At 36.0% G+C, this 26,093-nt stretch overlaps 1 pseudogene; it reads right to left on the reverse strand.

The window, feature by feature from the left end:
* Positions 1-1,055: 1,055 nt before the first annotated feature.
* Positions 1,056-6,389, reverse strand: LOC136222531 (probable xyloglucan galactosyltransferase GT12; annotated as a pseudogene).
* Between the last annotated feature and the right edge of the window lie 19,704 nt (positions 6,390-26,093).

The raw sequence follows: 26,093 nt of genomic DNA on the forward strand, positions 1-26,093 counted from the left end.
AGATAAAATCACAAAATTTGATACTGTCACAATTAAAGCACAATATCAAATTTTAATATATAAATTGATTAATTGTTGTTACAAAGACAAATAATAACAGAACAATAACATCCATCATTTTTAACTCAAAAACTTATACTCCTTTTCTAGCCTTTCAGATCTTAACATGGTGAGATAAAAATGGACAAACCCCAAGTTCAATGAAATAGGAAAAGCCATGATACTTGAAAACAACTCAAATTCTCGTTCAACTTCTCAAAAGGAAGAAGAGAAAAAAGAAGAAGAAGAAACATAAATTGAAGAGAATGTTAGAAAGAACAAAACAATTCCTTGACATTGAACCAGCTGAAACCATCTTGTGGAAAATAATTCATATTTGTGCACTAATTCCTTTACATTAAATAGGGCAATAAAAATTACAAAACTCCAAATAATGAAACCCTGAGTTGGTTAAAGAACTTGTGGAATCATACTCATTGTCCATCCATGTTATTCATCGCAAAGAAGAGACACATTATGTAGCTGGTTTGATTATTGGTGATTGCAAATCCTTATGAAATAATTTAGTCAATTGTTCAATTAGTTTTATCAAGAGGTCTATGAATTTGGTTGTTGATGTCTTAGCTCGATGAGCTGATTCTTAGTTAGATTGTGGTGTCCTCCTTTTCTTTGTAAATGTGTTAAGTTCTAATTCTTAATGAAGTTTAAGTTCCTTTCCAACAATTAATTTCGTAATAAATTATTGAGATGACAACTTAAGAGATTTCCAATCCTTTTTTTTTTTATTTAGTTTTTATCAATTAATTTCACATTTCAGTTTTAGTTTTTAGATTTTAGTAATTTTAGTTTGAGAAATGGTTTCAATAAAAATGATCAATATTTAGTATATATTTGTGTTGGGTATTCTCATAATAAAAAAAGACCAACCAATTGGTATCATTATTTTTGTGATTAATACATAAGTTCACCTCCAGACGAGAAGATAAAACACATAAATTAATGGTAAATGAAACAAAACCCTAATGAATGGATGACTGTGATTTGAATTCCTATTCCTATTTCTCGGTGAAGATTACATCAGAAAAGTAAGTATCCCATTGCGGTTGGCCCATTGAAGAGAGCTTGTGGTCCCAACTCCAAGAGCTATCTTTATCGTTTGATGAAACATTTCTTCTGTTATTTTCAATTCTTTCGATAACCCTTTTTACTGCTATCTCAAATGCATCTTCAACTTCCATCAATGCCGATGGATTTACATATATTATCTTGGGTATCAACCTTATAACCTCCTCTCTCATTTCTCTTCTTTTTTCGTTGGTCTTAGAAACGTGTTTAGGAACTGCTGTTCCTATTTTTTAGTTGTTTGTTATTTGTGCTTTATTCATGTTTCATTAGTTATTTAATTAGTGGACCACTTTCATAGTGGGTAGTTATCCTTCTTTCTATAAATTGTAATTTCTTCTTCATTTTAATTTATTCAAGTACAGTCCTTTTCTTCTCAAACTCTTCTCTTTTTATTTTTATTAACAACAATTGGTATCAGAGCAACCTTTTTCTTAAGGGACTTGTGCGTGAGTTTAATCAGTCATGGAGGCCGAAGTACGTTTCTCCTCAGTCGCTCCACCGGCGTTCAATGGAGATAACTATCAAATCTAGGCAGTTCGCATGGAAACATACCTGGAAGCTTTGGATCTTTGGGAAGCAGTGGAAGAAGATTATGAAATTCCAGAACTTCCAAACAATCCTACTATGGCTCAAATCAAGGCACAAAAAGAGAAGAAGACAAGGAAGTCCAAGGCGAAAGCTTGCCTGTTTGGTGCAGTTTCTGCAACCATCTTCACTCGCATTATGTCATTAAGGACAGCAAAGGAAGTTTGGGACTATCTCAAGAAGGAGTATGCATGAGATGAAAGAATCAGAGGAATGCAAGCTCTGAACTTGATTCGGGACTTTGAGTTGTAGAAGATGAAGGATACTGAATCTATCAAGGAGTATTCTAATAGGTTGTTGAATATTGCAAACAATGTCAGATTACTTGGTTCTACCATGCCAGACTCAAGAATTGTTGAGAAAATTCTTGTGACGGTTCCGGAAAGATTTGAAGCATCAATAACCACCTTAGAAAATACTAAGGATTTGTCAAGTATTACACTTGCAGAACTTCTAAATTCTCTGCAAGCACATGAGCAGAAAAGAGTTATGAGACAAGAAGGAGTTGTTGAAGGAGCCTTACCTGTTAAGCATTATGAGAATGCACGAAACAATCAGAAGAAGAAGTTCAACAACAATCAAGGCTCAACTGGACGTTTTACAGCCTACAATAATAAGAGCAAAGCTGGAAGCAAGAAGGGACCTCATCCTCCATGCCAACATTGCGGCAGAAAGTCACATCCACACTTCAAATGTTGGAAAAGACCAGGTGCCAAATGCAACAAATGCAACCAGATAGGGCATGAAGCTATTATATGCATAAACAAAAATCATCAGCAAGATGAAGAAGCACAAATTGTTGATCAAGAGGAGGGGGGTCAATTGTTTGTTGCTACATGTATTGTAAGTAGCGCATCAAGTGAAAGCTGGCTAATTGACAGTGGTTGCACCAATCACATGAAAAATGACAAAGATCTTTTCAAAGATTTGAAGCCAACAAACATCACCAAAGTTAGGATTGGTAATGGAGATTATATTTCAGTCAAAGGAAAGGGGACAGTTGCAATAACAAGCTGTTCATGTACAAAGTTAATTCCTGATTTATTATATGTTCCTGAAATTCAACAAAACTTGTAAAATTCAAAGAAGCTACAGCTGATACATACAGACATTGCTGGCCCACAAACAACACCTTCTTTTAATGGTAGTCTTTATTATGCTGCATTTATTGATGATTTCACTCGTATGTGTTGGATTTTCTTTTTGAAGAACAAGTCGGAAGTGGCTCAAGTGTTCTGGAAATTCAAAGCTAGAGTTGAAAATGAGAGTGGATGTAAAATTCAAATTCTTAGATCGGATAATGGCAAGGAGTACACCTCTCATGCTTTCAATCGATTTTGTGAGGAGGAAGGCATCCAACACCAATTAACAGTTCCTTATACGCCGCAACAAAACAGTGTAAGTGAGAGACAAAACAGATTCATATTGGAGATGACTCGATGCATGCTTCATGAGAAGAATCTACCAAAGGATTTTTGGGCCGAAGCAGCAAACACTGCTATATTTTTGCAAAATAGGCTTCTCACAAGAGCATTAAAGGATCAGACACCCTTTGAAGCATGGTATGGACACAAACCATCTCTAGATTTTCTTAAAGTTTTTGGATGTTTGTGTTTCACTCATATTCCACAGAACAAAAGAGATAAGCTAGACAAAAGAGCACATCCAGGAATCTTTATCGGCTATAGCTTGTCTTCAAAAGCTTATAGAGTTTTCCAGCCCCAAACTCAAAACATTGTAATAAGCAGGGATGTGCACTTTATGGAAGATGAAGAGTGGAATTGGGATGAAGCTGAGAAGAAGAATCAGTTGACACTAAAGTTTTCTGGCTCAAGCATTGAAGAAGATGAAGATTGGCAAAATGAAACAGTGGATAAAGTTCATGTGAGAGGAACGAGGCTGCTCTCTGACATTTATCAAAGTTGCAATATTGCTGTTTCTGAACCTACAGATTATGAAAAAGCCATGACGAATCAAAATTGGGCTGCTGCAATGAAGGAGGAGTTATCCATGATTGAAAAGAACAATACTTGGGAGTTGGTTGATCGACCCAAAAATAGAAAGGTGATTGGAGTTCGGTGGGTGTTCAGAACCAAGCTTAATGCTGATGGCTCAATTAACAAATATAAAGCTAGGCTTGTGGTTAAAGGGTATGCTCCAATATTCGGAGTAGACTACTCAGATACCTTTGCACCTGTTGCTAGACTCGATACCATCCGACTCTTGCTTGCTGTTGCAGCACAAAATAATTGGAAGTTGTATCATTTAGATGTTAAGTCAGCATTTTTAAATGGTTTTTTAGAAGAGGAGATATATGTAGAGCAACGAGAAGGCCATGTAAAAGAAGGAGAAGACAAGGTTTATCCTCTCAAAAGAGCACTCTATGCTTTGAAACAAGCTCCTAAAACTTGGTACAGCAGAATTGATGCACATTTGCATGTTTTGGGATTTTCCAGGAGCTTATTTGAATCAACATTGTATGTCAAGCACAATGGAGCTAACATCCTTATTATTTCCTTATATGTAGATGATTTGCTTGTGACAGGAAACAACATAACTCTTGTGGAAAAATTTAAGTAAGAGATGATGGAGGTTTTTGAGATGACAGATCTTGGTTTGATGACTTTCTTTCTTGGGATGGAGATAAAACAAAGTGAACATGAAGTCTTCATTTGTCAAAAGAAATATTCCAGAGAGATTTTGAAGAAGTTTAAATTAGAAGAATGCAGAGCCGTTAGCACTCCTATGAACCAAAAGGAGAAGTTATGTAAGGAAGATGGAGCTGAAAAACTGGATGATGGATATTTTAGATTTTTGGTTGGTTGCTTGATGTATCTTACAGCAACACGACCTGACATTTTAAGTGCTGTAAGCATTCTGTCCCGCTTTATGCATTGTGCAAGTGAATTGCATCTTCAGGCTGCTAAGAGAGTGATGCGATATGTCAAAGGAACAAGTGACTTTGGCCTTAAATTCACAAAAAACAAGGAATTCAAGCTGATGGGTTTCTCAGATAGTGATTGGGGAGGTTCTATTGATGATATGAAGAGTACTTCTGGTTACTGTTTCACATTTGGATCTGGATTTTTTTCATGGAGTTCAAGAAAACAAGAAACGGTAGCTTAATCGACTGCTGAAGGTGAGTTTGTTGTTGCGGCAGCTACTGTCAATCAAGCTCTGTGGCTGAGGAAGATTTTAATGGATATGAATCTGGAGCAAAAAGAAAGCAGCGAGATTTTTGTTGACAATCAAGCTGCAATTGCTATTTCCCATAACCCTGTGTTTCATGGGAAAACAAAGCATTTCAACATCAAGCTCTTTTTCTTAACAGAAGTGCAGAAAGAAGATCTTGTGACTCTGGTTTACTGCAGATCAGAAGATCAGTTGGCGGATCTATTCACAAAACCACTTCCAGTCAGCAGGTTCGAGATTTTAAGGCACAAAATTGGTGTTTGCAGTTCCTAAAGCAAGGAGGAGTGTTAGAAATGTGTTTAGGAACTGCTGTTCCTATTTTTTAGTTGTTTGTTATTTGTGCTTTATTCACGTTTCATTAGTTATTTAATTAGTGGACCACTTTCATAGTGGGTAGTTATCATTCTTTCTATAAATTGTAATTTCTTCTTCATTTTAATTTATTCAAGTACAGTCCTTTTCTTCTCAAACTCTTCTCTTTTTATTTTTATTAACAACAGTTCGAAACCTTAACCAATGTCTGATAGATACTTAAGCTCCCATTTTTCACTAAGTTTCTGGGTATGAAAAGTGAATACTTTGTATAATCCTGTGGCAAGTACCATACATACTGGACATATGCAGATCCTGGATGGAAGAAAACAGGAATACAACCTGCTATAATGGAATCAAAAGCCGAACACCGGTAGCTGCAGGCAGAATACTGATTCCTCAAACACTTTCATCACTTCAACAGGATTGTTAGCATTCCTTAATCTGATTCTGAGTCTCGGGATGGAAATGAGTTGGATATAGTATTGCAATTTCATTACTCCATGAACTTGCTTCAATTGTTAGCATTGTCAGGTTTTCTGATTCAGGCAACTGCATCAGGTTTCCTCCCCATCTACTGTTTTGGTCCCCGATTCTTCTAAAATCCCAGGAGATTCTTCCGCCAACGAAGAAATAATCTCCACCCAACATTCTTTTCAATTCAGGTTTGTGAAGCAGCCAGTTGAAAAGATCAATACCCAAAGAATCTCTTACAGTTGCATTAGAATCCCAAAGATGCCTTCCAAGATAAATTCCACCATAGAAAGGTACATAAATGGCAGAGGCTAAGGAAGAATCATTGGTTAAACAAGCATAGGTTTTCATTCTGGTATGAAAAATCAGTTCAAGAAAAAATTGGTCAGTGGAAAACCAACCCTTTTCTCCCAATCCCAACATCTCAGGACCAAATCCTGAGTTGTCAATATATGGGCACATATCATACCATCTGTACATGGAAGTGCAGTTGTCTAGTAATTTCTGGTTGAATCTTGGAGGAAGATTATGCATATATATGTAACGCCCTGAGCAAGCTTTTGCTATATTTTGGGTGGTGGTTTCATAATTGTTGAAAGCTAAATAATACATAAAAGATATGAGAAAAAATGAGGATATGAAGATGACGACATACAAGAATGATCATGGCTTATCATAGATCTAAATCTTTTGTCCACCATTGTTGTTTTCAAGGAAGTATTCAACAAGTTTTACAATGCAGTGCAGGCACTGAATCAAGGACAAATACAACAAAAAAGGAAGCCTAATATATGACTTTTCAATGCATGTATTCTTTCCAATTCTATTTTTCCTTTATAAGTTACTCCTCATGACTTTTAATTTTCTTATATTTCTACTTAATATTTTGGCTTAATACATCAATTACTTCTGAACTTGTCCAAAAAATTTGATTGGCTCTTGAACTTTAAAGTGTCCTGATAGGTTCCTGGACTTGCATAAAATGTTCAGTTAGTCTTCTAAACTTGCCTAAAAAAAGTATGTTAAATGCGGAATATGTTGCACGCATCTTTAAAAAGTAAAACGACCAAATTCAGGGTATGCAATTCTAATATTAGAGAAGAAAAAGTTTATAGTTGAACAAGCAATAACTTTTTTTTTTATATGTTTTAATATATTTTGTGAATTATGTAATTAGTCCTATAAAATATTTACTAATGGCTTTTTCTTTCTTTAAGAAAAGTGGCTACTGCAAACTCAAAACTATTATAAAAATTTAAGTTACTGATTGTTTTAAATTCTTTATTTTTATGTTATATTTTATTTTAATTTGTGGAAGCAGTCTTGTAAATTGAGCAATTATCTAGTGGCAGTGACAGAAGAATGTTGATTAGTATATACTAAAAGGGGAAATAAATTGTCAAATAAAGAAGGGAGAGTATGAAATGGTAGTTTGTTGGCTATAAGATCACAATCACTAAATATGGTGGATACAAATTTATGATAGGAATAACAAATTCATATTTATGTCTTTTTTTTTACTATCTCACCCAATTTGAAAACAAGATATAAAAGTATAATATTAAAGTCATTCAACGATAGCCACTCTTGTTTCCATCAATTTTTTTTTCTTTTGTATCAGGTTATTCGAGTGAATTAAGTTGGATCATAGATAATTCAAGGGCTTTTCCTAATTTGTGTTTTCTTTAATTTGTATGTTGAAAATTATTTTCTTAAATCAATTGTCTGAAAAGCTGAGGAAAAATTTATATAAAAATTCAGTTTTAAAAAATTATCTATAATAATGTCAACTAATAATTTAAATTATGTCAAATTACTATAGTTTATAAATTAGTGTTGATAAGTTGTTCAATTTGAGAAATAATCTATCAAATTGTTTTCTCTATCATGAATTATTATCATGTACAATTTATATATGCGTCATTTTATTAGTTATTAATAACAAATCACAAACGTATGATTAGACGTGAAAACAAATAAAATAAATATACGAGCTGGACAAAAACATCAAATATTTCACAAACATACAATTTGGGCAAAAAGAAATACGAGTTGGACAAAAAAGAAATTTCCAATATTTGACCTAGTTTACAGAAGAGCGTTGTTCTGCCTGTGCTTTTCTACCAAAAGTATTTATAGTTTTTTTGCCTATCCTTTTCCAAGATTTAAAACTGATTTTTAGTTTATTTTTCTAATCTGGCCAAAGGCGGTACTTTTAATATATAAGTATTGTTTTTTCTTTTTTACTTTGAACTGCCCCATTGAGTTTATACATATAATGCCTTGTTGAATTTGGAGCAAAGTAGTTGCAATATGGTAGAATGGCTGTCTCAGTAGATCATTTTGGTTGCAAACAAGATTGTTTAAATTTGTATTCTTGCTTAGAGAGAGATAGAGATATGTAAGGATATAGCTATTGAGTTTTTTTTTTATCAAAACCAATGGAGAAATATGAATAGAGAGAGATAGTGAAAAAATTTGACCCCATCTAGAATGATAGTGAAAAATCCAAATCCATCTCGAAAACACATGATTTTAACTTAGTTGATTTTGTGCAGGAAAAATGACATTGAAAAAACATGAAGAAAATCCATGTCAACATTTGAGTTCTTGAGCGGATCTTCAGAAACAAAAAGAAAGAAAAAATTATATTGAAGCACTGATTGCAGAATGTTGCAATAGAAAACGACTGACAGGCAAGATGTGGGCTAGGAAGTTTATGTTTTGTCAATGAATTTAAAGAAGTTTTTATAAGACATACCAGTGGAATGGAAGATGATAAATGGGACTTGAGTCCATTGATTCAGCCACAGTTCTGATATAATTCCAGTCTGAATACCTTGTTTGGTTGAAGGCAAAAATGAGAGGATATGCTGAATGATGGAGTTTGGCAAACCACTAATTGGGTCTTCTTTCTAGCCTCTTATTTCCATTTGCCCAGTCTTGTTATGTTTACTTAAAAGGCCGACTGTTGCAGAACCTTTTACAATATGAAAGGGCTATAAACTATCTTAGTATGTGGATATGAAGAACATTTAAGCTGCTTGGACTAGTGCTACTTCAATAGTCTGGATCAACTGCTTTCCAAAATTTTGTATAAATCAACTCAACCTCCTCAACTATCTTCCACTCCTTTCTTTCTTCTTTTGTACTCACCCAACCAAATCCCCTCAAAGTAATCTTGTATGTCCTAACCGTGTACAACTTCCAATAGTTCTACTGAAGCATTCAATAATTTCAGATGGTGAGTCCATAAATATTCTGATGATTGACAAAATTCCAATGGAAAAAACAACTCTAATGAAGAAAGAGGAAGAAAATTAATGTTAAGATGTGATTGTATCAACAGATCTTCCGGGCTCTTCTTGAGAAGAACAAAAAAGGATATTCTAACACTGGATTGCATAAGGTTTCCGGCCAAAACCATCCCATTCCACACTGAGGATGATAAGTAACTTGAGTCTAAACTTTATACTGATCTAATGGTTGTTTCTGCGGGAGTCTAAACTGTATATCTAAAAAAAATGTAGTTTAGTTGATATACAATTTGATTTTTATGTTTGGTAATTCATTGCCAATAAAGGAAATTATGCCTGATTATATATAAATCACTTTCGGTAGTTGTAGAGATGATTGAAAAATTGGATTTCTGAGATGAAGATGTAGCTATTGTTGTTTAGTTGACTAATGCCTTGTTAAGGAAAATAAAAAACCAAAATTACTTGCCTTTGAAAGAGAGTCAAGCATCTAATTGACCATTTCTCATTTTGGTGCAATGAGCCTTAAGTTTTTACTTTTTGGATCAAACAATAGAATTTAAAATAGATTAAAGGAGAAAATAAAAATTGAAACATTGCACCAAACAAAAACAAGCACAATAGTTTGATAGAAAATAACATACAAATAGAATAAGACTTTTTGTTTTTTCCTTTTTGCTTCCATTCTTATTTTTTGTATGCTATTTTTAGTTTTTTTCAAAAAATTATAGGTCCATTATAGGGCACTGCCACTTTGCTAGGAATTCTATTGAAATTAATAAGTCCTTCAGAAGGCTTATCGTCAGCCTATCTGATACATGACTATTCTTTTTTCTGTGGTTGTCAACGTGACATTGGTGTGATTCTAATTGTATAAAATGTTATTTCTTTAATTTTTCAATTTTGTTATTGGTAGTTGTTTTAGTTTGCTATGCTTGATTGATTCTTTTGTTAATGGATGCTGAAACAGATTTTGATGCTTGCTATCTATTTTTGGCTACTAGAGAGCCATCTAATTCATTTTTAAATAATATATGTTTCTTTTGGACATTTTAAATCCTTGAATCCTTTATTCATCAAAACATTTCACCCCATAAATACATGATGTAGCTGAATTTATTTGGTGTTTGTCAACCCTTCCTGACAGGTCTGATGGGAAAGAATAGACTTGTTCATGGGTTGGGTCGGGCTGGGTTCGGGCCGAGCCTAATCGGGCTTGACATATATTTACTTTGTCCAAGCCCAACCCAGCCCGTATTATATTTGCATCGGGCTCGGGCCGGGCTGGGCTGAGTTAAGAAAACTAATTCCCAAGCCCAGCCCAACCCGCCCACCTATAATATATATATATATATATATATATATATATATATATATATATATATATATATATATATATTATATATATATATATATATATATATAGGGATTCAAACCCAGGCTTCCCACCTATACTCCATACTCCTTACCACTAAGCTAATTATTTCTTTTGTGTATTATGTCGCGCGCTGCTTAATATACTACTCTCCTTGTATCTTCTATTGTTTAATATTTGACGCATACACTTATTAATATCGATTAAATGTGCATAATAATGAATTATTAATAGAAAAAAAAAGAAATGTGCATAATAATAAATTATTAATAGAAAAAAAGAAATGTGCATAATAATGAATTACTAATAGAAAAATAAATCCAAGAACATGCTCCAATTTCTTATTTATTTAATTCCTCTATATTTTTGCAATTTATGTTTTAAAATGTTAAGGACGATGTTCTAAAAATTAAGCATATTGTTTTAAAATAATCAATAAATATATGGACCATTTTTGCATTTGTTCTATAATATAATTTATAACTCATATTCTAAATAACATAACTTATGTTCTAAAAAACATAACGTATGTTCTAAAGTTTTTAGTTTGTGTTCTAAAAGTTAAGTCTAATGTTCTAAAAAAATCAGTAAATATCTGGATCATTTTTGCATTTGTTCTATAGTATAATTTATAACTCATGCTCTAAAAAATATAACGCATGTTCTAAAAAAAGATAACGTATGTTCTAAAAAATATGTCGTATGTTCTAAACTTCATAATTCGTGTTTTAAAAGTTCAAATATATGTTCTAACGTATATTTTAAAAAATATATTTTCTTATATAAATAAAATATTAATATGAAATTTTATTAAAATATATAATATATTTTTATTTAAAAAATATTATATGGACTATTTTTGCATTTGTTCTATAATATAATTTATATTCTAAATAACACAACGTATGTTCTAAAAAACATAACGTATGTTCTAAAGTTTATAGTTTGTGTTCTAAAAATTAAGTATAATGTTCTAAAAAATCAGTAGATATCTAGATCATTTTTGCATTTGTTCTATAATATAATTTATAAATCATGTTCGAAAAAACATAACGTATGTTCTAAAAAACATAACGTATGTTCTAAAAAACATAACGTATATTCTAAAAATATGTCGTATGTTCTAAACTTTATAGTTCGTGTTTTAAAAGTTAAAATATATGTTCTAACGTATGTTTTAAAAAATATATTTTCTTATATAAATAAAATATTAATATGAAATTTTATTAAAATATATAATATATTTTTATTTAAAAAATATAGTTTTTAGCATCAGATGCACTTAATAATATATAAATAAGAATTGTATAATGAACAAACTAAAGCAAACGTATTTTTATTTAAAAAATATAGTATTATATTTTTTTTTAGCATCAGAGGCAATTAATAATATATAAATAAAAGAATTGTATGATGAACAAACTAAAGCAATTGTATTTTTATTTAAAAATTATAGTATTGGATCCTTACTTGGGTTAGGTTCCCGGGCCTACCTCTTGAATACTACAGTGATAGGTTCCTGAACAAGATTAGTAGCCTTGTTGGGAAAGTCCACCATGTTGATAAGACTACCATTGGGGCAGTGAGAGGCAAGTTTGCCAGGGTCTGTATCGATATTGATCTCGCTAAGCCTCTTCTTTCTCAGTTATGTACTCAAAACAAGGTCTATCATATTGAATATGAAGGTATACACAACACCTGCTATGAATGTGGTATGTTTGGCCATACCCTTGAGGGTTGTCCTAAGAGGAGGAAGGACGTGGAGGAGTTAGTGCAACCTATCATAGGCGAAGCTAAGAAGAGTCAAGGGGAAGTAAGGAGCTTTGGCCCATGGATGCTTGCCAAGAGGCCAGTGAGAAGGAAGCCACGGGCTAATGTTAATGCTAATCATTCACCAGATATCAGTACGAAGATGACTACTCTCCAGATTGCTCCTGAGATCAAGGTCAGACCCCCGGATATTAAGAAGGGGATTGAGACTGGAGTGGACTCAGCTTCGGGTTCCGGGTCAAGGTTCGGTGTTTTGTCTATGGAGGAAGATCAGGACTCGGATCCTTCTGATAAGCAGATTGATTTAAGCATGCCTGGTCTGGAGTCGGTAGAGCATGCCTCTAGTCTGGGTAATTCTATTAATCCTCTTTTTGTCTCTAATGCTTCTGCTAAAGGCAAAGAGATTCCCCAGTCTATCCTGTCAGCTGGGAAGGGTTTGAGTAGGGAGGCGAGTACTCTACATCCTCCTGTTGATGCTCCTATTGGTAAGACTATAAGAGTGAGTAAGTTAAACATGAAGAATCCCAAAGGGAAACCTAAAAAGAACCTTCATGGTTTGAATTCTTTGGATAAAAGGGGTCCTTCTGGGACCGCCTCTAGGCTCTCCGGAGCCCCGAACAAATACCTGATCTAGGGTTTGGGCCTGCGTCTATAGTCTCCCCCTCTGATGGACTTCTTCGTTTGGAATGTTAGAGGTGCGGCGAGCAAGGCTACCCGCATTCATGTCAATGATCTCATTAAACAGTTTAACCCTTCCTGCTTTGTCCTTCTTGAGACCAAGGTTAGTGGAGCCAAAGCAGATGAGGTGGTTAGAAAGTTTAAGAATTGGAATTGCGTCAGGTCGGATGCTACTGGCCGGGCAGGGGGGATTTGGCTCTTTTGGAAGCCAGGTCAAGTCAATATTGATATTGTTACTATGGACAGTCAATTCATCCATAGTAAGGTGTGTTACCCGGGTAATAAACCCTTCTTTATTACCTTCGTCTATGCTGATCCTGTTTCGACTAACCGAAGAAGGCTGTGGGAGATCCTTCATTCTTTTAGCTCTAACATGGTGGAGGCGTGGTTGGTTGCCGGGGATTTTAATGACATTGCCCTCTTGAGTGATCAGAGAGGAGGGGGTAATCATTATGTGAACCGGTGTCTTAATCATAAGCAAAGTATGGATATGTGCGGGCTTTCGGACCTGGGTGCTGCTGGCCACAAATTTACCTGGAAAAGGAATAGTGTGTTTGTTAGGTTGGATAAGGTGTACGCTAATGTTGCAGCGATTTATAGGTTTCCTGAGGTCAAGGTACTTAATCTCCCTTTCCGTCACTCAAACCATTGCCCTATCCTCATTAATTTGGTCAAAGGAAATCGGCTGAAAGGTAATAGACCTTTTAGGTATCTGGTGGCTTGGGAGTCTCACCCCGAGTTTAAGGATTTCGTTAAAAGCAATTGGCATCCCCACTCTGATGTTCTCCTCGCTACTGAGGAATTTAGGAGGAATGTGGCTGTTTGGAATAAAAATACTTTTGGTCATATTATCAGGAGGAAGAACAAACTCTTGAGGAGAATGGAAGGTGTTCAGCGTTGCTTGGAGGTTCGTTTTGATCATAGCCTGAATGGTCACCTAAGAGCTCTTCAGAACGAGTTGGAAGCTGTGCTTAGACAGGAAGAGCTTCTGTGGTTCTAGAAATCTAGGAAGGCTTGGATTCAAGACGGGGACCGGAATACCAGGTTTTTCAACCTCTCAACGATCATTAGGAGACAGCGAAATAGGATCGAGGCTATTAAAGACGCCAGTGGTGAGTGGATTTTTGAGGAGGAGGACATTCGGCGCCTTGCCCTTGATTTCTACAAGGACCTGTTCAGAGAGGAAGCTGTGGACCTAGAGAGTGCCCACTCTGGCATTTCCTTTCCTCGTTTGGGGGAGGATGCTATTAATAATGCTTTCCATCCCATTGAGCTTAAAGAGATTGATCTGGCCTTCTCCAGCATCGGTTCCACTAAGGCTCCTGGTATTGATGGTATCCCCGCTAGTTTCTATCATAAACACTGGGACACTGTTAAAGAGGGTATATACAGCTTTGTGTTAGGTGTCTTTGGTGGTTCGAACAATATCAGTTTGGTTAATAAAACCCTCCTTGTCTTGATTCCTAAGGTTGCCAAGCCTTCTTCCTTTCTCCAGATGAGACCCATCAGTCTTTGTAATGTCTTGTATAAAGCTATTACTAAGATTGTGGCTAATAGAATCCGGAAGATCCTTCCGGATATTATCAGCCAAAATCAAGGGAGCTTTGTTCCTGGAAGACAATTGATGGATAATGTTGTTATTGCCCAAGAGGTTGTCCATTCTATGAAGATTAAGAAAGGCAAGAAAGGGATCGTGGCTCTCAAGCTGGATCTAGAGAAAGCCTATGATAGGTTGAACTGGAGCTTTCTTCTAGATAGTTTAGCCAAAGCTGGTATCCCGGAGAACTGGAGGAATTTGATTGGAAAGTGTATCTCCTCTCCTGTTTTCCAGGTTATGATCAATGGGGATATGTCGGATGAGTTCTCTCCATCCAGGGGTATTCGTCAAGGGGATCCTATGAGCCCCTTCCTTTTTGTTATTGCCATGGAAAGATTGTCTCACCTGATCCAAGAGGCGGTGAGCAAAGGGACTCTCCACCCTGTTACCCATTTACTCTTTGCTGATGATGTCATGCTTTTTGTGGAGGGTAATGAGGAACAAATTAAGGTTGTGATGGATATCCTCGACTGCTTTTGTGAGGCTTCTGGCCAGAAGATTAACATCCATAAATCCCGTATGCTTTGTTCCAAGAATATGGATAATAGCTTGTGTAGAAGACTGAGTGAGATGTCTGGCATTCCCCTGACTCAATCGTTTGGGAAATACCTTGGGGTCCCTCTTCATAGTGACAGGGTGTCCAAAGCCTCTTTTAAAGACATTTTAGACAAATCTAACGGTTTGTGTGCTAGCTGGAAAGCTAATTCTCTTTCCCTTGCAGGTCGCCTTACTTTAATCCAGTCTATCAACTGCGCTGCTCCAAATCACATCATGCAAGCCTGTAAGCTCCCTGAGCCGGTCCTCAACGACCTTGATAAAATTAATCGGCGTTTTCTGTGGGGAGAGTGTGGGGATGGGAGGAAGATTCACCTGGTCCCTTGGAAGGAAGCCTGCCAGCCCAAGAGTAGGGGGGGTCTTGGTATAACGCAAGCTAAGGACAATAATAAAGTCCTGTTAATGAAGCTTCTTTGGAGAATGTGGCAATCCCCCTCCTCCCTTTGGGTTCGTCTTTTGTGCGGCAAGTATAGGAAAGATAGAATCTTTGGTGGCCCGAAGGAGAGGGTTGTCAGTTGTTCCTTCCTCTGGAAAGGGCTTAGTGCTGTTTTTGCTGAGTTCTGTACGGGGATTGGCTTGGAGGTGGGTAATGGGAGATCCATTAGTTTCTGGTATGACACCTGGATTGGTGACAAACCGTTGATTGAGGTGTGCATCACCCCTCCGCCGAATGATCTCCTCTCCTGGAGAATTGCTGATGTGGTGGACTCGGAGGGAGACTGGATCTGGTCTAAGTTCGACTCCTTTCTTAGCCTGGAGACCCTCCTTAATATTAGAGGTGTGAAGATTAGTAATCAGGAGGAGGATAAGGACAGACACTTCTGGGCCTTGACTAATAATGGTTCTTATTCTTGCAAATCGGCCTATGAAGCTTTTACCCCTAATAGGGCTGATCCTCCCTTGGAAATTTGGAAGTCCATTTGGGCCCTCAAAGTCCCCTACCGCATTAGGAGTTTCCTATGGCTGGGAGTCAAAGACAGGCTCCTCACGAATGTAGATAGACACAGAAGGCACTTGGCTGTATCTGGTGCCTGTAGCAGATGCAGCGGCCATGTGGAAACCTTGTGCCATGCTTTGAGGGATTGCCCGAATAGTAGAAAGGTTTGGGAAGGGGTCCTTCCTCACCACATCCTTCCTTCCTTTATGGGGTTCTCTGATATTTACTGGTTCTCTGAAGGCGTTAATGGGAATTTGTTGGCCAGTATGGAGCACGCGGCTATTCTCTTCCCTATTATTTGTCACCAAATGTGGAAATGGAGGAATGAAGAGTTATTTGCTGAGAAGACTGTCTTTATTCCTGACCTCCGGTTTTACTTCTCGAAAAAACTCTCTGTTATTACAAAGAGTTTTGAAGGAGAGCCCCTGGTTCACCCCGCCCCGGTTAAAGAGGTCTAGTTAGTTGGTTGGAGGAAGCCCAAGGAAGGGGTTGTCAAGTTGAATACGAATGGCTCCTGCCTTAGTAATGGCAGAATTGCTGCTGGTGGAGTTCTTCGGGATGCTGGTGGCGCCTGGCTGGTTGGGTTTACCCATAACTTAGGTACGGGCTCCTCCTTTACTGCGGAGCTCTGGGGGATCTTGTCTGGCATTAAACTCGCCATTCGCATGGGTGTTAAAAGACTTTCGATGGAGTCTGACAATTTGGAGGCTATCAACAGGATTTCGGATAGACATGTTGTTTGTCTTAAGAGTCAGAATCTTATTAAAGCCATCTTGAGGCTTCGTCCTGCCTTCGATTCTCTTACCTTCTCCCATATTTATAGGGAGCAAAACCGCGTGGCGGATCGCTTGGCAGCTGCTGGGCATGGGGGGATGTTAGGTGTTTCTACCCTTTCCGTTCCTCCTTCTTTTCTGTTACCTTCTCTTCTTGAGGATAGGATTGGGGTCAGTCTTCCTAGACTGATCCCGGGTTAGGTTTTTGTTTGTTTGTTTTTTTTCTTCCCTTCTTACCAAAAAAAAAATATATAAATAAAGGAATTATATAATAAACAGACAAAATCAAGTGGCTCAGCGGTATATGGTGTGCGCTATGCTCTTCCTATGCCCTAGGCCTAGGTTCGAATCCCTCCATCCTCATTTTCTTATTTAATCTTTAATTAAATGTATCAAAACTAGGTAGTGTCCTCACCTAAGGGAGGGTTCTCACTTGATCCCTCCCCTATATATATATATATTAAAAAATAAATTAAAAATAAAAAAATTTAATTATAATTATAAAATATTAAAATGCAATTGAAATTTAATTAATTAGCGTGGAAGAAAACTTTTTCACCATTACTCATGAAAACTCAATTTATATTCATTTATTTAAGCAGAAACTTATATTCATTTTAGTTAAACAAGACCAATTTTTTTATCACAAATTAATAATCTAAATCGTTTTCTAAAAAAAACCCAAATCCCTGCATTAAAATTTGATTTCATTTATGGTAACAATTGAAAACGTTATCACTGTTATCTATTATATATATATATGGTAAAGTCTATGGTTACTTTGTTTTTGACAAAGTAAGCCTTACTTTGTGTGTTTTCACCATTGGATTAATTTTCTAATCCATCATCCAATGGTGAAAACACATCAAGTAATGGTACTTTGTCAAAAACAAAGTAACCATAGAAGGCACCATATATATATATATATATATATATATATATATATATATATATATATATATTAATAAGAATCTGGGGCGAGGAGATGTGTTAGCCTGACATCCCAACTAGGTCGGCACCCCAGGCTTTCATAGACTCCAAACCCTTAAATAAATAAATAATATAAAAAATGTATGTATAGAGGATTAGGAGAAACGAATGTAAAAAATATTCATACGATCATTAACAATGAGGCTTGAAACTGGCCCCACAAATAACGAAACTCCAAGATAATGGAACGAAAGTTGGCCAATTCTAATGAGAGTGACCTCCGCAAGGCAACCTAAACAGTGTGGAGTGATATGCTTCCCAAAATACAACTCAGACTTCTGCCAGTTCACAATATGACCCGAGACAATGCTATAGAAATCAAATACTCCAGCAATAACACGAACATTAGAGAGTGTTGCTTTACAAAACAATAGAATGTCATCCGTGTATAGCAGATGTGTTGGCATCATATGATTTCCAGAGTAGACCATTCGTTCCAATTGACCAAGATAAACAAGGCGTGTAATGCTTCGACTTACAAAACCCTCAGCTATACTAAATAGGATTGGAGAAAGATGATCTCCTTGTCTTAGCCCACGAGAACAAGCGAAATAACCATTTACTCCAGTGCTAGTCAAAATTGAAATTCTTGCAGATGGTAGAATGTTGAGGATACAGTCACGAAACTGTAAAGAAAACCCAAAAGTCTCTAACACTGCTAGTAAAAGATTTCGGATGAGTGTGTTGAATGATTTTGCAATGTCCATCTTCATATACATATTTCCCAGAGCATTTCTTCGATAGGTCATTGACGCCTTCTGAAGCCATTGTGATTCATTAGTGAATATTCATGCCTCCAATAAACCCAAACTGATCCAGAGAGAAAATATCCCCAGCAACCCGAGCTAGCCTGTCTGTAAGAATTTCAGAGATAATTTTAAGCTAAAATTACTCATAACTATGGGTCGATATTGTTCAATCCTCGAGGGTCCATCTACCTTAGGGATACGTGCCCTTAAATTAGAATTGATTCCTGCATTGGCAGTGCCAGTCTCAAAAAACCAAGTGACTATTCTGCAAATATCTGCCCAATAATGTCCTAGTATTTCTAAAAAAATAAACCAGTAAAACCATGCGGACTTGATGCACTTCTAGAACTCATCGCCATTGTTGTGCGGATTTAATGAAAAATAAATGGAAATCGTAAATACAAATTTACGTGATTTACCAACGTTGTGTTGGCTAGTCCACGGGTAGAAGGAGAATAACTTTTATTAGAAAGCGGAAAGAATCGATTACAAATTAGGTTTACATAATAGAGTATTTATAGTAGTCAATTTAACCTAATCCGACTTCGAACCCACAATTTCCCCACGATGTTGCTTCCAAGTAGAAAACCGAAAGCCAATACTAATCCGAATAGGAAAGAAGATATACCGTCGGGTGTAGTAATCTAAAACCCAATACTAATCTAGTGAGACCCAGTTGCTTCCTATCGTAGTGTGTTAAATTGATTCAAAGCATTACGATAAATCTCCACCATGACTTGAATTCTCCTCACAAACATAATAGATGCACCCATGACAGGGCAACTACTAACCTTTCATGTTTAGCAAGTCCAAACAGTGTTGAAACTTGCTCTGTGGGATAGGCTTGGTAAACATGTCAGCAAATTGTCAGGAGTGCCTACCTTCTTCACCTTTACCCTCTTTTCGCTTCTCTGAAAATGATATCTCACATCTATATGCTTCGTCCTCTCATGATGAATCTGATCCTTTGGACCAAGATCACTAACCAATCCTTTAAGCCAAATCCCCTTCTTAGCAGCTTCAGTTAGTGCCATATACCGTGCTTTTGTAGTAGAGAAAGTCACTATAGACCAAAGATCACTAACCATTCCAGTGTATATTGTTTCATGGCACTCACTTCTAGTGCAATTTGATATTTTTTAGGGCTATTGAATTTGACTATTATGTTTTAAAAGAGAATACCCATGAGTGAGAATGGCGGTCAAGTCATAAAAGTTTTGCTCCGGTTTTATAAGGCTCTTCTTGGTGAGGTTGAGTGGGAATTACTTACTGGGAACTTTTTAGTTTCAATTCTTTTTAAAAGGGCATTTTCTTGCGAGTTATGGGCTCCTGAAAGCTGCAATTTCCAATTCTTTGATTTGGCCATCAATTTGAGAGGTCTACTATATTCTTAGTGATCAATCTCACTAGTGGATTGGCAATAATTCAAAGCTGAATTTCTAGAGTGAATTGTGGATTAGCTCTCGGTGGGAGAACAATTAAATCTGCCCCGTAATATCCAACGTGCCTGCTTTAATAGCGTTGAGGGAATTTCTCGATGGAGATTGATGGATAAATCTTCAGCAACTTCTACAAGTTTTCAGCAGCATATTATGGAGATTAGGCATGGCGGTGATGATAAGGACTTCTGGGCCTGGACATGTTCTTCTTCAGGTATTTTTACTATCAATGATTTCTATTTTTCACTGGGTAATAATGTAGCAAAGGTTCAATGGCACAAGTTTGTTTGGTCTGAAGTCATTCCTCCATCTCGTTCAATCGTTTGTTAGAGGGCTTTGCTGGGTTATATCCCCACTCATGACCAATTGCATAAGCATGGCATGCCTATTGTTTCTAGTTGTATTTTATGCAAAGTAGCCTCAAAATCAATTGAATGTATTTTGGTTCACTGTTCTTTTTCTCAGGTTGCTATGAGAGTGTTGGGCTCTCTTTTTGGTTAACATATTGCATTGATACATTCTCTAGTTACTCTTATCTTGAATTATTTAAATCATAGCTTCGGTTCTGAAGTGGATTTGTTATGGTCAGTTGGATTCTGTGGCACACTAGAAATATTATGATTTTTTAGAATGAAACACAATCAATTCACCTTGTGCTTCGTAGGCTTTGGATTATGATTTGTGAAGGCGATATTGGTAATAAAGGTCATATGAAAAATTGGGTTGATGAGCTTCATGTTCTTAGGCAGTTACAAATTCCCCTTAGACCCCCTCGAGCTACTAATATAGTTAGTGTTACTTGGGTTCATGCTCCACCGGGATGGCTCAAAGTTAACATAGATGGTTCTGCAAACGTTAATACAGGAATGAGAGGGGAATGGGGGAGTGTTTCACACTACTCGAGCATATGCTCGGGGTTGTTTTGCGTTTCGAGTGGATACCCCTATGTGCATATTTCCGAATTGAAAGTCGTTATTTTTGCTATTCAGATTGCTTGGAAAAAAGGATGGTACAAACTATGGGTGGAAAGTCGTTAGCATTTTTTACAACATTGCACATAGCAGATTGAAGATTGACACCAACGGATAAGTTATAAGTGGCTCTATGGTTATTGGGAAGAATAAATTTAGCCTTCATGTAAAAAAAACAATTATGTCCAATATTTACTACATAGTGCGATTCAAATCTTATTCACGAACAATGAGTTGTTTCGTATTAACAAAAGATGTGACAGTTCTAACCTTATTTGTTGGCCAAAACTATAGAAGTTTCTGGGTGGCGAAAACATCAAAATTTCAAGTGAAAAAAAACTCATCTTTTACAAATGAGACTTGAAATGACACATCCTTTCCTATTAATGTTAGATTTAAGATTGCATTTTATGAGTAAATTCTAAATTTATTCTCATTCGATAACCGTATGACTATATATGTATCTTATCCCTTAATATAAATAAATCTTTTCGCCAAAAGTAGAGCTTTATTTGTTGTGCTTGATTGGGCCAATATTTGAGAATAAAAATGTTTGGTTATGTCAAGCCTAATTAATAACTCATATAAATTTCAAACACCAACTCACCCTAACAAAAGATATTTAGTAATATTTTGGCTATATAACACCCATGGCCACTGAATTTTACTCATTTTCACATTATGGCCACTCAACTTTATTTCTTGCTGGTATGGACATTGAACTTTACACTTTTTAACATCGGTCGCCACTTAACGTCTCAAAACGACCATTGACGGCTAAAAATAAAAAAATCCAAAGCGTTAATGATATTCTAAGGAACTATAATTCTTGAAAATTTTCATTTTGAGGTCATTTAAGTATTGTTTAGTTAGGAGAGAGAAAGTGAGTTTTGAGAGAGAGAGAGCTCCAAAAAAAAATGTGATTTAAAAAAATGTGGTTTCATGGTAAATGTGGTTCTGAACAACTTTAATTCTTGACTATTTTCATTTTGAAGTCGTTAACGATTGTTAACGGTCATTTTGAGAGATTAGCTAAAATTGAGTGGTCACCCATATTAAAAAGTGTAAAGTTGAGTGGCCATACGGGGAAGAAATGAAGTTGAGTGGCCATAATGTGAAAATGGGAAAAGTTTAGTGGCCATGGGTGTAATTTACTCGTAATATTTTACATCAATTACAAAAATACCCTCCTGTACAGAAACCCTATTAGATAAAAGTTAATTACAAAATTACCCTCCCAAATCTGGTATATAAACAATTAAAAAGAAACCCTAGCCTCCCAAATCTCATATATGCGCAACAACTCTCCACCAATATTGTTTTCTTGAAGAGGTCTCTTTTATTCTCCGTCTGAGTCAATCACACTAAAGTTCATTTGTATTTACTTAAACAATTAACGAAATCTCTATTTCCGTCATCAAATGAAGACGTATCTTTCACTTCCAAAAAAGTTGTTTCTTAGCCGATGCTTTTCGGGGAAATGTATGTATATTCTTTCTCATTATTTGTATATATGTTTATTTGATGTTATTCAAAACTGTGTCTACAAATTCCTTGCATTGATTTTGAGTTTGTTCTTTGTCCTTCTAAAGTTTGCATATTAGGGGCAAAGCAGTTGCCAAATGGTAGAATTGGTGTTCCAGTAGATCATTTAGGTTGTAAATAAGATTGTTTAAATTTGCTTAGAGAGATACACATAGATATATCTAAATCAAAACCAATGGATAAATTTGAATATATCTACCTTTAATTGTTTAACAAATCAAAAAAAATTGAATAGATCTAAAATGATAGTGAAAAATCTGAAACCATCTATAGAACACATGATTTTAACATGGTTAATGGTTAATTTTGTGCAGTAAAAATAAAGGATCGTCTTTCCACATTGAGCTTTAGAAGCTGAATCAATCGACACTAAAGCTATTGTACCAATTAAATGTCCTTGGATCTGATAATCTTGTCAGTGAGATCAGGACTCTCACTTTAAGGAGCACAGTAGAGTTGATGATGATTTTCTAATGGTCATTTCTATTTATGAACACCTCTTATCTTTATTTTGCATCATAATTTTACGGTTTGTTTTACCATATTAATTCGAAGCTAGGTGATTTAGTTTTTATTCTCTTTATGTTCTACAAAAAAAAATGTCCCACAAAATCATATTACACTAGTCAGTTTTTGTATTTTTATAAAAAATTATTTATACCCTATTTGTTTTGTCAAATTTTTAGTCCTATTAGGACCAATGGTCTATTTAGACTAAATAAAATTTAAAATGATAAAAAAAATGATACCTAAATAACCTAAATAACCTAAAACCTAAAATGTTGAATAGTTAAAGTTGTTTAATGTTAGGCATGAAATTGACTAAGTTCTAACACAATATTTATAAATAAATTGGGGTATTTTTCTTTTATATTGCGAGAATGAAGGGCTGATTAATGTCTTTTTACAGATAAGTAAAGATGAAGCCAAACAATCTAGAAACAGCTTGTTTCGCTACTGCCAAAGAGGAGTTGGAGCCTTTCTCTGATCCAACGGTCAAATGCCGGATAATCTGATGACGGACAGCGACAGGTCAAAAGTAGGCATGGCAGAGGCAGCGGGTGGAAAGGTGTATCAGAGTGTTACCTAAGTAGCAAGATGACAAGAAGTTTCGACCCTTGAGTGTTCAAGGGTCAAAAGGATCCATTATCATTTCTAGTTTGTTTAGTTTTTTGGACAATTGACTTATTTCTGTAATAGTTTGTAAAGGTACTTTCGGGTACCGATTTTGGCCCCGGTCTTTCCTTTAAATAGATGTAGCAAATGGAAGATTGGGAGATAGCATATTTTAGAATAGAAAGTCGTTGTCTAGGAAAAAAAGAAGAGAGCTCCACCAATGGAGTTTCTGAATGTTGGAAGATTTTCTTATTGCTCACTGCTCAATATGAGTGAGTAATATATTTTGAATGGGCACGGCCAGTCTGGGCCAGTGATGTAAGTCTTATAACTTTGCAATGAATATATAGTGTTTTACCAATGATGTGTTGATGAGGGTTTATATTTCTATGCTTAGGCATTTATGCATGTGATAGATGAATGATAGGACACTGCTTGCATCTTCACTGATATCTCTATCAATCTCACAACCTTGAAGCAGACATGTTAGATGGTTGTGTCAAAGGTTTTCTTAACAGAAATGCGGCTTCGATCTTAATGCAAGAAAGAATGTTCCTTTAGGACGCTATTGGTACTAGTAAATCTTAGAAACTTAAGAACACACGAGAGTTGACTTAAGTGAGCATTAAAGCTGATACTTTGACTTCATTGGTATTGTCACTATTTCGTTTGACTATTTTAGGAGCTTACACTACCTGTTCGGCTGTGCTTAGCCTGTTCTATCTTTTAACTGTCATCTATTTGTTATATCTTTAATAGAAGTAGCACTCTTTTGTCTTAACTGACCAACCTCAACAATCAACTTTGCTAAGAAGATACCTTTACACACACACTGTTCAGCAACGATTTTCTTATATTATTTTGGATCTCAATCCCTGTGGAGACGATGCTTGACTTATCACTTTATTACTTGTATCTAGTACATTTGCTAAAGTCTCATTTTAGGACAACAAGTTTTTGGCGCCGTTGCCGGGGATTGAAAGAAAGAAAATTTATCTGAAATTTCTGTGAAACAGGGTGTTTTTAATCTGTTTGCTAAGGCGTGCAGGAAAAAGAAGTTCTCAACTTGTTTATGCGTAGAGCTGGACCTCCTGTTTTTCCTATCGATCTCGAATTAGAGAGAACGTGTAGACTGTTGAAACACCTTTCCACATGATTTTGATGTGACAAAATTATTTAAGTAAAATTAAATATATTCTAAACACACTAAGTTTAAATGTTTTGATTTATTACACTAATGTGTTTGTTCAATGTTGAGTTAAATTGTCTATAAAACATAAAGACTAAAAGGCTTAAAGCCCAATACAGAAGTCAAAGCTCAAGTCAAACAGATCAAGACCACTCGGCCCGAGTGAGCAAAACGCTGTCGTTTTGTACAAAACGCAGCTCAGCAAAAGAAGGATCGAGAAGACCTTCGTTGAACAACTTCGGAACGAAACTGCTGAGTTGTATCGACAAAGAGTACAAGACAGCAGCTGAGCAAGAACAACTTCCAGACAAAGTATTTCTACTTTGGGTAAAGTTCAGAAGACACAGAAAGTTGTCTAGTTGACCTTACCATAAATGGAGAGACATTCTGCCGGACTGACTAAAAGCTGCTCAGCTCTGATGGAAGACAGAAGATACTTGAATCTGATTGGCCAAGAGCACTGAGCAGGACTGAATGACAACGACAGGAAGCTGTTTCCCTCCAACAGTTATTTTGAAATTCGAAATAACTGATGCCTCAGACGTCTCTATAAATAGGGCCTTTCAGTTGCTTCATTCCACACAGAACTTTATCAAGCCATTACGCTGACCAAAATTCTACTCAAAATTCTGTGAGAAAAAGCAAAGCAAATACTTACACCAAATTCTATATCTTTCGTGTAAAAGTCTAGAGTGATTATTCAATCATCTAAGGTGTCTTAGCAATTGTTGTTTAGGACAAATCTTTATCATTTCTAGAGATTAGAAAGGAGAGGCTGAGTACTCGGTTATAGTACTCAGCGAGAGATTAGGAGTGAGTAGAGGTATAGAGGAAGGTACTCTTGTTATACTCAGCTTCTAAGTTGTAAAAGGTTTGATGCTCTACCGTTAAAGAGCTCAGTAGAGAATTCGAAAGCTCGGAACGTGTTCCGGGGACAGGACGTAGACTTAGAGGCCGAACTTGGATAAATCTGCTGAGTAACATCTTTCTAACCTTAAACTCCTTAATATATATATTGCTTGCTTAAACAAAACTGACCAAGTAAAGAGGTCACGCTGAGTTGTATTGTATTGAGTATCTGAGTTCAGGAATAGACTCAAGTGCTATCTCCTGACTCAAAGAAAGAAGCTGACTTAGTCACCAGTTGACTAAGCTAGTGTCTTAATTTACTCAGCGCGCTGTGTAATCCTTTTTCAAAGAAAAAGAAGTCAGCCTTAACGTACTAAAATTTTAAATAGTTCCTATCCCCCCCCTTTGGAACTAACTTGTTACGTTATAAGGGACCAACAAGTGGCATCAGAGCTTAAAAGCTCACTGTGAAAGGTTTAACTACCTTAAGCTGATCCCCACTATGGCTGAAAACAGCACTCGGTTTCTCCCAGGAAATCTGACAACTCAGATTCTACCTGAGGGTCTGTCCATAACTCGGCCTCCCCTATTCTTTGGGTCTAACTATACCTTCTG

The sequence above is a fragment of the Euphorbia lathyris genome, chromosome 3 (assembly GCF_963576675.1).
Source record: "Euphorbia lathyris chromosome 3, ddEupLath1.1, whole genome shotgun sequence".
NCBI classification, from domain to species: Eukaryota; Viridiplantae; Streptophyta; class Magnoliopsida; order Malpighiales; family Euphorbiaceae; genus Euphorbia; species Euphorbia lathyris.